Consider the following 10,259-nt stretch of genomic DNA (forward strand, 5'->3'; position numbering starts at 1 on the left):
GTTCTGCTGTTTTCTTGCAATTCAGCCGTTGAATCTTGGTAAAAAGTCATGATTTTGTAGATTTCGTGCTCTTCTTTGCGAATTCATGCCAGAAAACAACGAAAATCGGCGAGAAATCGTCGTTTTGCATCGAAATATGCGGTTTTCTGTAAGAATTTTGATGATTTCGTGCAGAATTCTGCTGTTTTCTTGCAATTCAGCCGTTGAATCTTGGTAAAAAGTCATGATTTTGTAGATTTCGTGCTCTTCTTTGCGAATTCAAGCCAGAAAACAACGAAAATCGGCAAAAAATCGTCGTTTTGCATCGAAATATGCGGTTTTCTGTAAGAATTTTGATGATTTCGTGCAGAATTCTGCTGTTTTCTTGCAATTCAGCCGTTGAATCTTGGTAAAAAGTGATGATTTTGTAGATTTCGTGCTCTTCTTTGCAAATTCAAGCCAGAAAACAACGAAAATCGGCGAGAAATCGTCGTTTTGCATCGAAATATGCGGTTTTCTCTAAGAATTTTGACGATTTCGTGCAGAATTCTGCTGTTTTCTTGCAATTCAGCCGTTGAATCTTGGTAAAAAGTCATGATTTTGTAGATTTCGTGCTCTTCTTTGCGAATTCAAGATAGAAAACAACGAAAATCAGCGAGAAATCGTCGTTTTGCATCGAAATATGCGGTTATCTCTAAGAATTTTGATGATTTCGTGCAGAGTTCTGCTGTTTTCTTGCAATTCAGCCGTTGAATCTTGGTAAAAAGTCATGATTTTGTAGATTTCGTGCTCTTCTTTGCGAATTCATGCCAGAAAACAACGAAAATCGGCGAGAAATCGTCGTTTTGCATCGAAATATGCGGTTTTCTGTAAGAATTTTGATGATTTCGAGCAGAATTCTGCTGTTTTCTTGCATTTCAGCCGTTGAATCTTGGTAAAAAGTCAAGATTTTGTAGATTTCGTGCTCTTTTTTGCGAATTCAAGCCAGAAAACAACGAAAATCGGCGAGAAATCGTCGTTTTGCATCGAAATATGCGGTTTTCTGTAAGAATTTTGATGATTTCGTGCAGAATTCTGCTGTTTTCTTGCAATTCAGCCGTTGAATCTAGATAAAAAGTCATGATTTTGTAGATTTCGTGTTCTTCTTGGCGAATTCAAGATAGAAAACATCGAAAATCGGCGAGAAATCGTTGTTTTGCATCGAAATATGCAGTTTTCTCTAAGAATTTTGATGATTTCGTGCAGAATTCTGCTGTTTTCTTGCAATTCAGCCGTTGACTCTTGGTAAAAAGTCATGATTTTGTAGATTTCGTGCTCTTCTTTGCGAATTCAAGCCAGAAAACAACGAAAATCGGCGAGAAATCGTCGTTTTGCATCGAAATATGCGGTTTTCTGCAAGAAGTTTGATAATTTCGTGCAGAATTCTGCTGTTTTCTTGCAATTCAGCCGTAGAATCTTGGTAAAAAGTCATGATTTTGTAGATTTCGTGCTATTCTTTGCGATTTCAAGCCAGAAAACAACGAAAATCGGCGAGAAATCGTCGTTTTGCATCGAAATATGCGGTTTTCTGTAAGAATTTTGATGATTTCGTGCAGAATTCTGCTGTTTTCTTGCAATTCAGCCGTTGAATCTAGGTAAAAAGTCATGATTTTGTAGAATTCGTGCTCCTCTTTGCGAATTCAAGCCAGAAAACAACGAAAATCGGCGAGAAATCGTCGTTTTGCATCGAAATATGCGGTTTTCTCTAAGAATTTTGACGATTTCGTGCAGAATTCTGCTGTTTTCTTGCAATTCAGCCGTTGAATCTTGGTAAAAAGTCATGATTTTGTAGATTTCGTGCTCTTCTTTGCGAATTCAAGATAGAAAACAACGAAAATCAGCGAGAAATCGTCGTTTTGCATCGAAATATGCGGTTATCTCTAAGAATTTTGATGATTTCGTGCAGAGTTCTGCTGTTTTCTTGCAATTCAGCCGTTGAATCTTGGTAAAAAGTCATGATTTTGTAGATTTCGTGCTCTTCTTTGCGAATTCATGCCAGAAAACAACGAAAATCGGCGACAAATCGTCGTTTTGCATCGAAATATGCGGTTTTCTGTAAGAATTTTGATTATTTCGAGCAGAATTCTGCTGTTTTCTTGCAATTCAGCCGTTGAATCTTGGTAAAAAGTCATGATTTTGTAGATTTCGTGCTCTTCTTTGCGAATTCAAGCCAGAAAACAACGAAAATCGGCGAGAAATCGTCGTTTTGCATCGAAACATGCGGTTTTCTGTAAGAATTTTGATGATTTCGTGCAGAATTCTGCTGTTTTCTTGCAATTCAGCCGTTGAATCTTGGTAAAAAGTCATGATTTTGTAGATTTCGTGCTCTTCTTTGCGAATTCAAGCCAGAAAACAACGAAAATCGGCGAGAAATCGTCGTTTTGCATCGAAACATGCGGTTTTCTGTAAGAATTTTGATGATTTCGTGCAGAATTCTGCTGTTTTCTTGCAATTCAGCCGTTGAATCTAGGTAAAAAGTCATGATTTTGTAGATTTCGTGTTCTTCTTCGCAAATTCAAGATAGAAAACATCGAAAATCGGCGAGAAATCGTTGTTTTGCATCGAAATATGCAGTTTTCTCTAAGAATTTTGATGATTTCGTGCAGAATTCTGCTGTTTTCTTGCAATTCAGCCGTTGAATCTTGGTAAAAAGTCATGATTTTGTAGATTTCGTGCTCTTCTTTGCGAATTCAAGCCAGAAAACAACGAAAATCGGCGAGAAATCGTCGTTTTGCATCGAAATATGCGGTTTTCTGCAAGAAGTTTGATAATTTCGTGCAGAATTCTGCTGTTTTCTTGCAATTCAGCCGTAGAATCTTGGTAAAAAGTGATGATTTTGTAGATTTCGTGCTCTTCTTTGCGAATTCAAGCCAGAAAACAACAAAAATCGGCGACAAATCGTTGTTTTGCATCGAAATATGCGGTTTTCTGTAAGAATTTTGATGATTTCGTGCAGAATTCTGCTGTTTTCTTGCAATTCAGCCGTTGAATCTTTGTAAAAAGTCATGATTTTGTAGATTTCGTGCTATTCTTTGCGAATTCAAGCCAGAAAACAACGAAAATCGGCGAGAAATCGTCGTTTTGCATCGAAATATGCGGTTTTCTGTAAGAATTTTGATGATTTCGTGCAGAATTCTGCTGTTTTCTTGCAATTCAGCCGTTGAATCTTGGTAACAAGTCATGATTTTGTAGATTTCGTGTTCTTCTTGGCGAATTCAAGATAGAAAACATCGAAAATCGGCGAGAAATCGTTGTTTTGCATCGAAATATGCAGTTTTCTCTAAGAATTTTGATGATTTCGTGCAGAATTCTGCTGTTTTCTTGCAATTCAGCCGTTGACTCTTGGTAAAAAGTCATGATTTTGTAGATTTCGTGCTCTTCTTTGCGAATTCAAGCCAGAAAACAACGAAAATCGGCGAGAAATCGTCGTTTTGCATCGAAATATGCGGTTTTCTGCAAGAAGTTTGATAATTTCGTGCAGAATTCTGCTGTTTTCTTGCAATTCAGCCGTAGAATCTTGGTAAAAAGTCATGATTTTGTAGATTTCGTGCTATTCTTTGCGATTTCAAGCCAGAAAACAACGAAAATCGGCGAGAAATCGTCGTTTTGCATCGAAATATGCGGTTTTCTGTAAGAATTTTGATGATTTCGTGCAGAATTCTGCTGTTTTCTTGCAATTCAGCCGTTGAATCTAGGTAAAAAGTCATGATTTTGTAGAATTCGTGCTCCTCTTTGCGAATTCAAGCCAGAAAACAACGAAAATCGGTGAGAAATCGTCGTTTTGCATCGAAATATGCGGTTTTCTCTAAGAATTTTGACGATTTCGTGCAGAATTCTGCTGTTTTCTTGCAATTCAGCCGTTGAATCTTGGTAAAAAGTCATGATTTTGTAGATTTCGTGCTCTTCTTTGCGAATTCAAGATAGAAAACAACGAAAATCAGCGAGAAATCGTCGTTTTGCATCGAAATATGCGGTTATCTCTAAGAATTTTGATGATTTCGTGCAGAGTTCTGCTGTTTTCTTGCAATTCAGCCGTTGAATCTTGGTAAAAAGTCATGATTTTGTAGATTTCGTGCTCTTCTTTGCGAATTCATGCCAGAAAACAACGAAAATCGGCGAGAAATCGTCGTTTTGCATCGAAATATGCGGTTTTCTGTAAGAATTTTGATTATTTCGAGCAGAATTCTGCTGTTTTCTTGCAATTCAGCCGTTGAATCTTGGTAAAAAGTCATGATTTTGTAGATTTCGTGCCCTTCTTTGCGAATTCAAGCCAGAAAACAACGAAAATCGGCGAGAAATCGTCGTTTTGCATCGAAACATGCGGTTTTCTGTAAGAATTTTGATGATTTCGTGCAGAATTCTGCTGTTTTCTTGCAATTCAGCCGTTGAATCTAGGTAAAAAGTCATGATTTTGTAGATTTCGTGTTCTTCTTCGCAAATTCAAGATAGAAAACATCGAAAATCGGCGAGAAATCGTTGTTTTGCATCGAAATATGCAGTTTTCTCTAAGAATTTTGATGATTTCGTGCAGAATTCTGCTGTTTTCTTGCAATTCAGCCGTTGAATCTTGGTAAAAAGTCATGATTTTGTAGATTTCGTGCTCTTCTTTGCGAATTCAAGCCAGAAAACAACGAAAATCGGCGAGAAATCGTCGTTTTGCATCGAAATATGCGGTTTTCTGCAAGAAGTTTGATAATTTCGTGCAGAATTCTGCTGTTTTCTTGCAATTCAGCCGTAGAATCTTGGTAAAAAGTGATGATTTTGTAGATTTCGTGCTCTTCTTTGCGAATTCAAGCCAGAAAACAACAAAAATCGGCGACAAATCGTTGTTTTGCATCGAAATATGCGGTTTTCTGTAAGAATTTTGATGATTTCGTGCAGTATTCTGCTGTTTTCTTGCAATTCAGCCGTTGAATCTTTGTAAAAAGTCATGATTTTGTAGATTTCGTGCTCTTCTTTGCGAATTGAAGCCAGAAAACAACGAAAATCGGCGAGAATTCGTCGTCTTGCATCGAAAAATGCGGTTTTCTGTAAGAATTTTGATGATTTCGTGCAGAATTCTGCTGTTTTCTTGCAATTCAGCCGTTGAATCTTGGTAAAAAGTCATGATTTTTTAGATTTCGTGCTCTTCTTTGCGAATTCAAGCCAGAAAACAACGAAAATCGGCGAGAAATCGTCGTTTTGCATCGAAATATGCGGTTTTCTGTAAGAATTTTGATGATTTCGTGCAGAATTCTGCTGTTTTCTTGCAATTCAGCCGTTGAATCTTGGTAAACAGTGATGATTTTGTAGATTTCGTGCTCTTCTTTGCAAATTCAAGCCAGAAAACAACGAAAATCGGCGAGAAATCGTCGTTTTGCATCGAAATATGCGGTTTTCTCTAAGAATTTTGATGATTTCGTGCAGAATTCTGCTGTTTTCTTGCAATTCAGCCGTTGAATCTTGGTAAAAAGTCATGATTTTGTAGATTTCGTGCTCTTCTTTGCGAATTCAAGATAGAAAACAACGCAAACCAGCTAGAAATCGTCGTTTTGCATCGAATTTTGCGGTTTTCTCTAAGAATTTTGATGATTTCGTGCAGAATTCTGCTGTTATCTTGCAATTCAGCCGTTGAATCTTGGTAAAAAGTCATGATTTTGTAGATTTCGTGCTCTTCTTTGCGAATTCATGCCAGAAAACAACGAAAATCGGCGAGAAATCGTCGTTTTGCATCGAAATATGCGGTTTTCTGTAAGAATTTTGATGATTTCGTGCAGAATTCTGCTGTTTTCTTGCAATTCAGCCGTTGAATCTAGGTAAAAAGTCATGATTTTGTAGATTTCGTGTTCTTCTTGGCGAATTCAAGATAGAAAACAACGAAAATCGGCGAGAAATCGTTGTTTTGCATCGAAATATGCAGTTTTCTCTAAGAATTTTGATGATTTCGTGCAGAATTCTGCTGTTTTCTTGCAATTCAGCCGTTGAATCTTGGTAAAAAGTCATGATTTTGTAGATTTCGTGTTCTTCTTGGCGAATTCAAGATAGAAAACAACGAAAATCGGCGAGAAATCGTTGTTTTGCATCGAAATATGCAGTTTTCTCTAAGAATTTTGATGATTTCGTGCATTATTCTGCTGTTTTCTTGCAATTCAGCCGTTGAATCTTGGTAAGAAGTCATGATTTTGTAGATTTCTTGCTCTTCTTTGCGAATTCATGCCAGAAAACAACAAAAATCGGCGAGAAATCGTCGTTTTGCATCGAAAAATGCGGTTTTCTGTAAGAATTTTGATGATTTCGTGCAGAGTTCTGCTGTTTTCTTGCAATTCAGCCGTTGAATCTTGGTAAAAAGTCATGATTTTGTAGATTTCGTGCTCTTCTTTGCGAATTCAAGCCAGAAAACAACGAAAATCGGCGAGAAATCGTCGTTTTGCATCGAAATATTCGGTTTTCTGTTAGAATTTTGATGATTTCGTTCAGAAATCTGCTGTTTTCTTGCAATTCAGCCGTTGAATCTTGGTAAAAAGTCATGATTTTGTGGATTTCGTGCTCTTCTTTGCGAATTCAAGCCAGAAAACCACGAAAATCGGCGAGAAATCGTCATTTTGTATCGAAATATGCGGTTTTCTCTAAGAATTTTGATGATTTCGTGCAGAATTCTGGTGTTTTCTTGCAATTCAGCCGTTGAGTCTTGGTAAAAAGTCATGATTTTGTAGATTTCGTGCTCTTCTTTGCGAATTCAAGCCAGAAAACAACGAAAATCGGCGAGAAATCGTCGTTTTGCATCGAAAAATGCGGTTTTCTGTAAGAATTTTGATGATTTCGTGCAGAATTCTGCTGTTTTCTTGCAATTCAGCCGTTGAATCTTGGTAAAAAGTCATGATTTTGTAGATTTCGTGCTCTTATTTGCGAATTCAAGCCAGAAAACAACGAAAATCGGCGAGAAATCGTTGTTTTGCATCGAAAAATGCGGTTTTCTGTAAGAATTTTGATGATTTCGTGCAGAATTCTGCTGTTTTCTTGCAATTCAGCCGTTGAATCTTGGTAAAAAGTCATGATTTTGTAGATTTCGTGCTCTTCTTTGCGAATTCAAGCCAGAAAACAACGAAAATCGGCGAGAAATCGTCGTTTTGCATCGAAATATGCGGTTTTCTGTAAGAATTTTGATGATTTCGAGCAGAATTCTGCTGTTTTCTTGCAATTCAGCCGTTGAATCTTGGTAAAAAGTCATGATTTTGTAGATTTCGTGCTCTTCTTTGCGAATTCAAGCCAGAAAACAACGAAAATCGGCGAGAAATCGTGGTTTTGCATCGAAATATGCGGTTTTCTGTAAGAATTTTGATGACTTCGTGCAGAATTCTGCTGTTTTCTTGCAATTCAGCCGTTGAATCTAGGTAAAAAGTCATGATTTTGTAGATTTCGTGTTCTTCTTGGCGAATTCAAGATAGAAAACATCGAAAATCGGCGAGAAATCGTTGTTTTGCATCGAAATATGCAGTTTTCTCTAAGAATTTTGATGATTTCGTGCAGAATTCTGCTGTTTTCTTGCAATTCAGCCGTTGAATCTTGGTAAAAAGTCATGATTTTGTAGATTTCGTGCTCTTCTTAGCGAATTCAAGCCAGAAAACAACGAAAATCGGCGAGAAATCGTCGTTTTGCATCGAAACATGCGATTTTCTGTAAGAAGTTTGATAATTTCGTGCAGAATTCTGCTGTTTTTTTGCAATTCAGCCGTTGAATCTTGGTAAAAAGTCATGATTTTGTAGATTTCGTGCTATTCTTTGCGAATTCAAGCCAGAAAACAACGAAAATCGGCGAGAAATCGTCGTTTTGCATCGAAATATGCGGTTTTCTGTAAGAATTTTGATGATTTCGTGCAGAATTCTGCTGTTTTCTTGCAATTCAGCCGTTGAATCTTGGTAAAAAGTCATGATTTTGTGGATTTTGTGCTCTTCTTTGCGAATTCAAGCCAGAAAACCACGAAAATCGGCGAGAAATCGTCGTTTTGTATCGAAATATGCGGTTTTCTCTAAGAATTTTGATGATTTCGTGCAGAATTCTGCTGTTTTCTTGCAATTCAGCTGTTGAATCTTGGTAAAAAGTCATGATTTTGTAGATTTCGTGCTCTTCTTTGCGAATTCAAGTCAGAAAACAACGAAAATCGGCGAGAATTCGTCGTTTTGCATCGAAAAATGCGGTTTTCTGCAAGAATTTTGATGATTTCGTGCAGAATTCTGCTGTTTTCTTGCAATTCAGCCGTTGAATCTTGGTAAAAAGTCATGATTTTGTAGATTTCGTGCTCTTCTTTGCGAATTCAAGCCAGAAAACAACGAAAATCGGCGAGAAATCGTCGTTTTGCATCGAAATATGCGGCTTTCTGTAAGAATTTTGATGATTTCGTGCAGAATTCTGCTGTTTTCTTGCAATTCAGCCGTTGAATCTTGGTAAAAAGTGATGATTTTGTAGATTTCGTGCTCTTCTTTGCAAATTCAAGCCAGAAAACTACGAAAATCGGCGAGAAATCGTCGTTTTGCATCGAAATATGCGGTTTTCTCTAAGAATTTTGATGATTTCGTGCAGAATTCTGCTGTTTTCTTGCAATTCAGCCGTTGAATCTTTTTAAAAAGTCATGATTTTGTAGATTTCGTGCTCTTCTTTGCGAATTCAAGATAGAAAACAACGAAAACCAGCGAGAAATCGTCGTTTTGCATCGAAATATGCGGTTTTCTCTAAGAATTTTGATGATTTCGTGCAGAATTCTGCTGTTATCTTGCAATTCAGCTGTTGAATCTTGGTAAAAAGTCATGATTTTGTAGATTTCGTGCTCTTCTTTGCGAATTCATGCCAGACAACAACGAAAATCGGCGAGAAATCGTCGTTTAGCATCGAAATATGCGGTTTTCTGTAAGAATTTTGATGATTTCGTGCAGAATTCTGCTGTTTTCTTGCAATTCAGCCGTTGAATCTAGGTAAAAAGTCATGATTTTGTAGATTTCGTGTTCTTCTTGGCGAATTCAAGATAGAAAACAACGAAAATCGGCGAGAAATCGTTGTTTTGCATCGAAATATGCAGTTTTCTCTAAGAATTTTGATTATTTCGTGCAGAATTCTGCTGTTTTCTTGCAATTCAGCCGTTGAATCTTGGTAAAAAGTCATGATTTTGTAGATTTCGTGTTCTTCTTGGCGAATTCAAGATAGAAAACAACGAAAATCGGCGAGAAATCGTTGTTTTGCATTCTATCTTGAATTCGCCAAGAAGAGCACGAAATCTACAAAATCATGACTTTTTACCAAGATTCAACGGCTGAATTGCAAGAAAACAGCAGAATTCTGCACGAACTCATCAAAATTCTTACAGAAAACCGCATATTTCGATGCAAAACGACGATTTCTCGCCGATTTTCGTTGTTTTGTGGCTTGAATTCGCAAAGAAAAGCACGAAATCTACAAAATCATGACTTTTTACCAAGATTCAACGCTTGAATTGCAAGAAAACAGCAGAATTCTGCACGAAATCATCAAAATTCTTAGAGAAAACCGCATATTTCGATGCAAAACGACGATTTCTCGCCGATTTTCGTGGTTTTCTGGCTTGAATTCGCAAAGAAGAGCACGAAATCTACAAAATCATGACTTTTTACCAAGATTCAACGGCTGAATTGCAAGAAAACAGCAGAATTCTGCACGAAATGATCAAAATTCTTACAGAAAACCGCATATTTCGATGCAAAACGACGATTTCTCGCCGATTTTCGTTGTTTTCTGGCTTGAATTCGCAAAGAAGAGCACGAAATCTACAAAATCATGACTTTTTACTAAGACTCAACGGCTGAATTGCAAGAAAACAGCAGAATTCTGCACGAAATCATCAAAATTCTTAGAGAAAACCGCATATTTCGATGTAAAACGACGATTGTTCGCTGATTTTCGTTGTTTTCTATCTTGAATTAGCCAAGAAGAGCAGGAAATCTACAAAATCATGACTTTTTACCAAGATTCAACGGCTGAATTGCAAGAAAACAGCAGAATTCTGCACGAACTCATCAAAATTCTTACAGAAAACCGCATATTTCGATGCAAAACGACGATTTCTCGCCGATTTTCGTTGTTTTCTGGCTTGAATTTGCAAAGAAGAGCACGAAATCTACAAAATCATGATTTTTTACTAAGATTCAACGGCTGAATTGCAAGAAAACAGCAGAATTCTGCACGAAATCATCAAAATTCTTAGAGAAAACCGCATATTTCGATGTAAAACGACGATT

The sequence above is a fragment of the Gnatocerus cornutus genome, unplaced genomic scaffold (assembly GCF_029298725.1).
Source record: "Gnatocerus cornutus isolate USDA-ARS CGAHR unplaced genomic scaffold, icGnaCorn1.1 ctg00000041.1, whole genome shotgun sequence".
NCBI lineage: Eukaryota > Metazoa > Arthropoda > Insecta > Coleoptera > Tenebrionidae > Gnatocerus > Gnatocerus cornutus.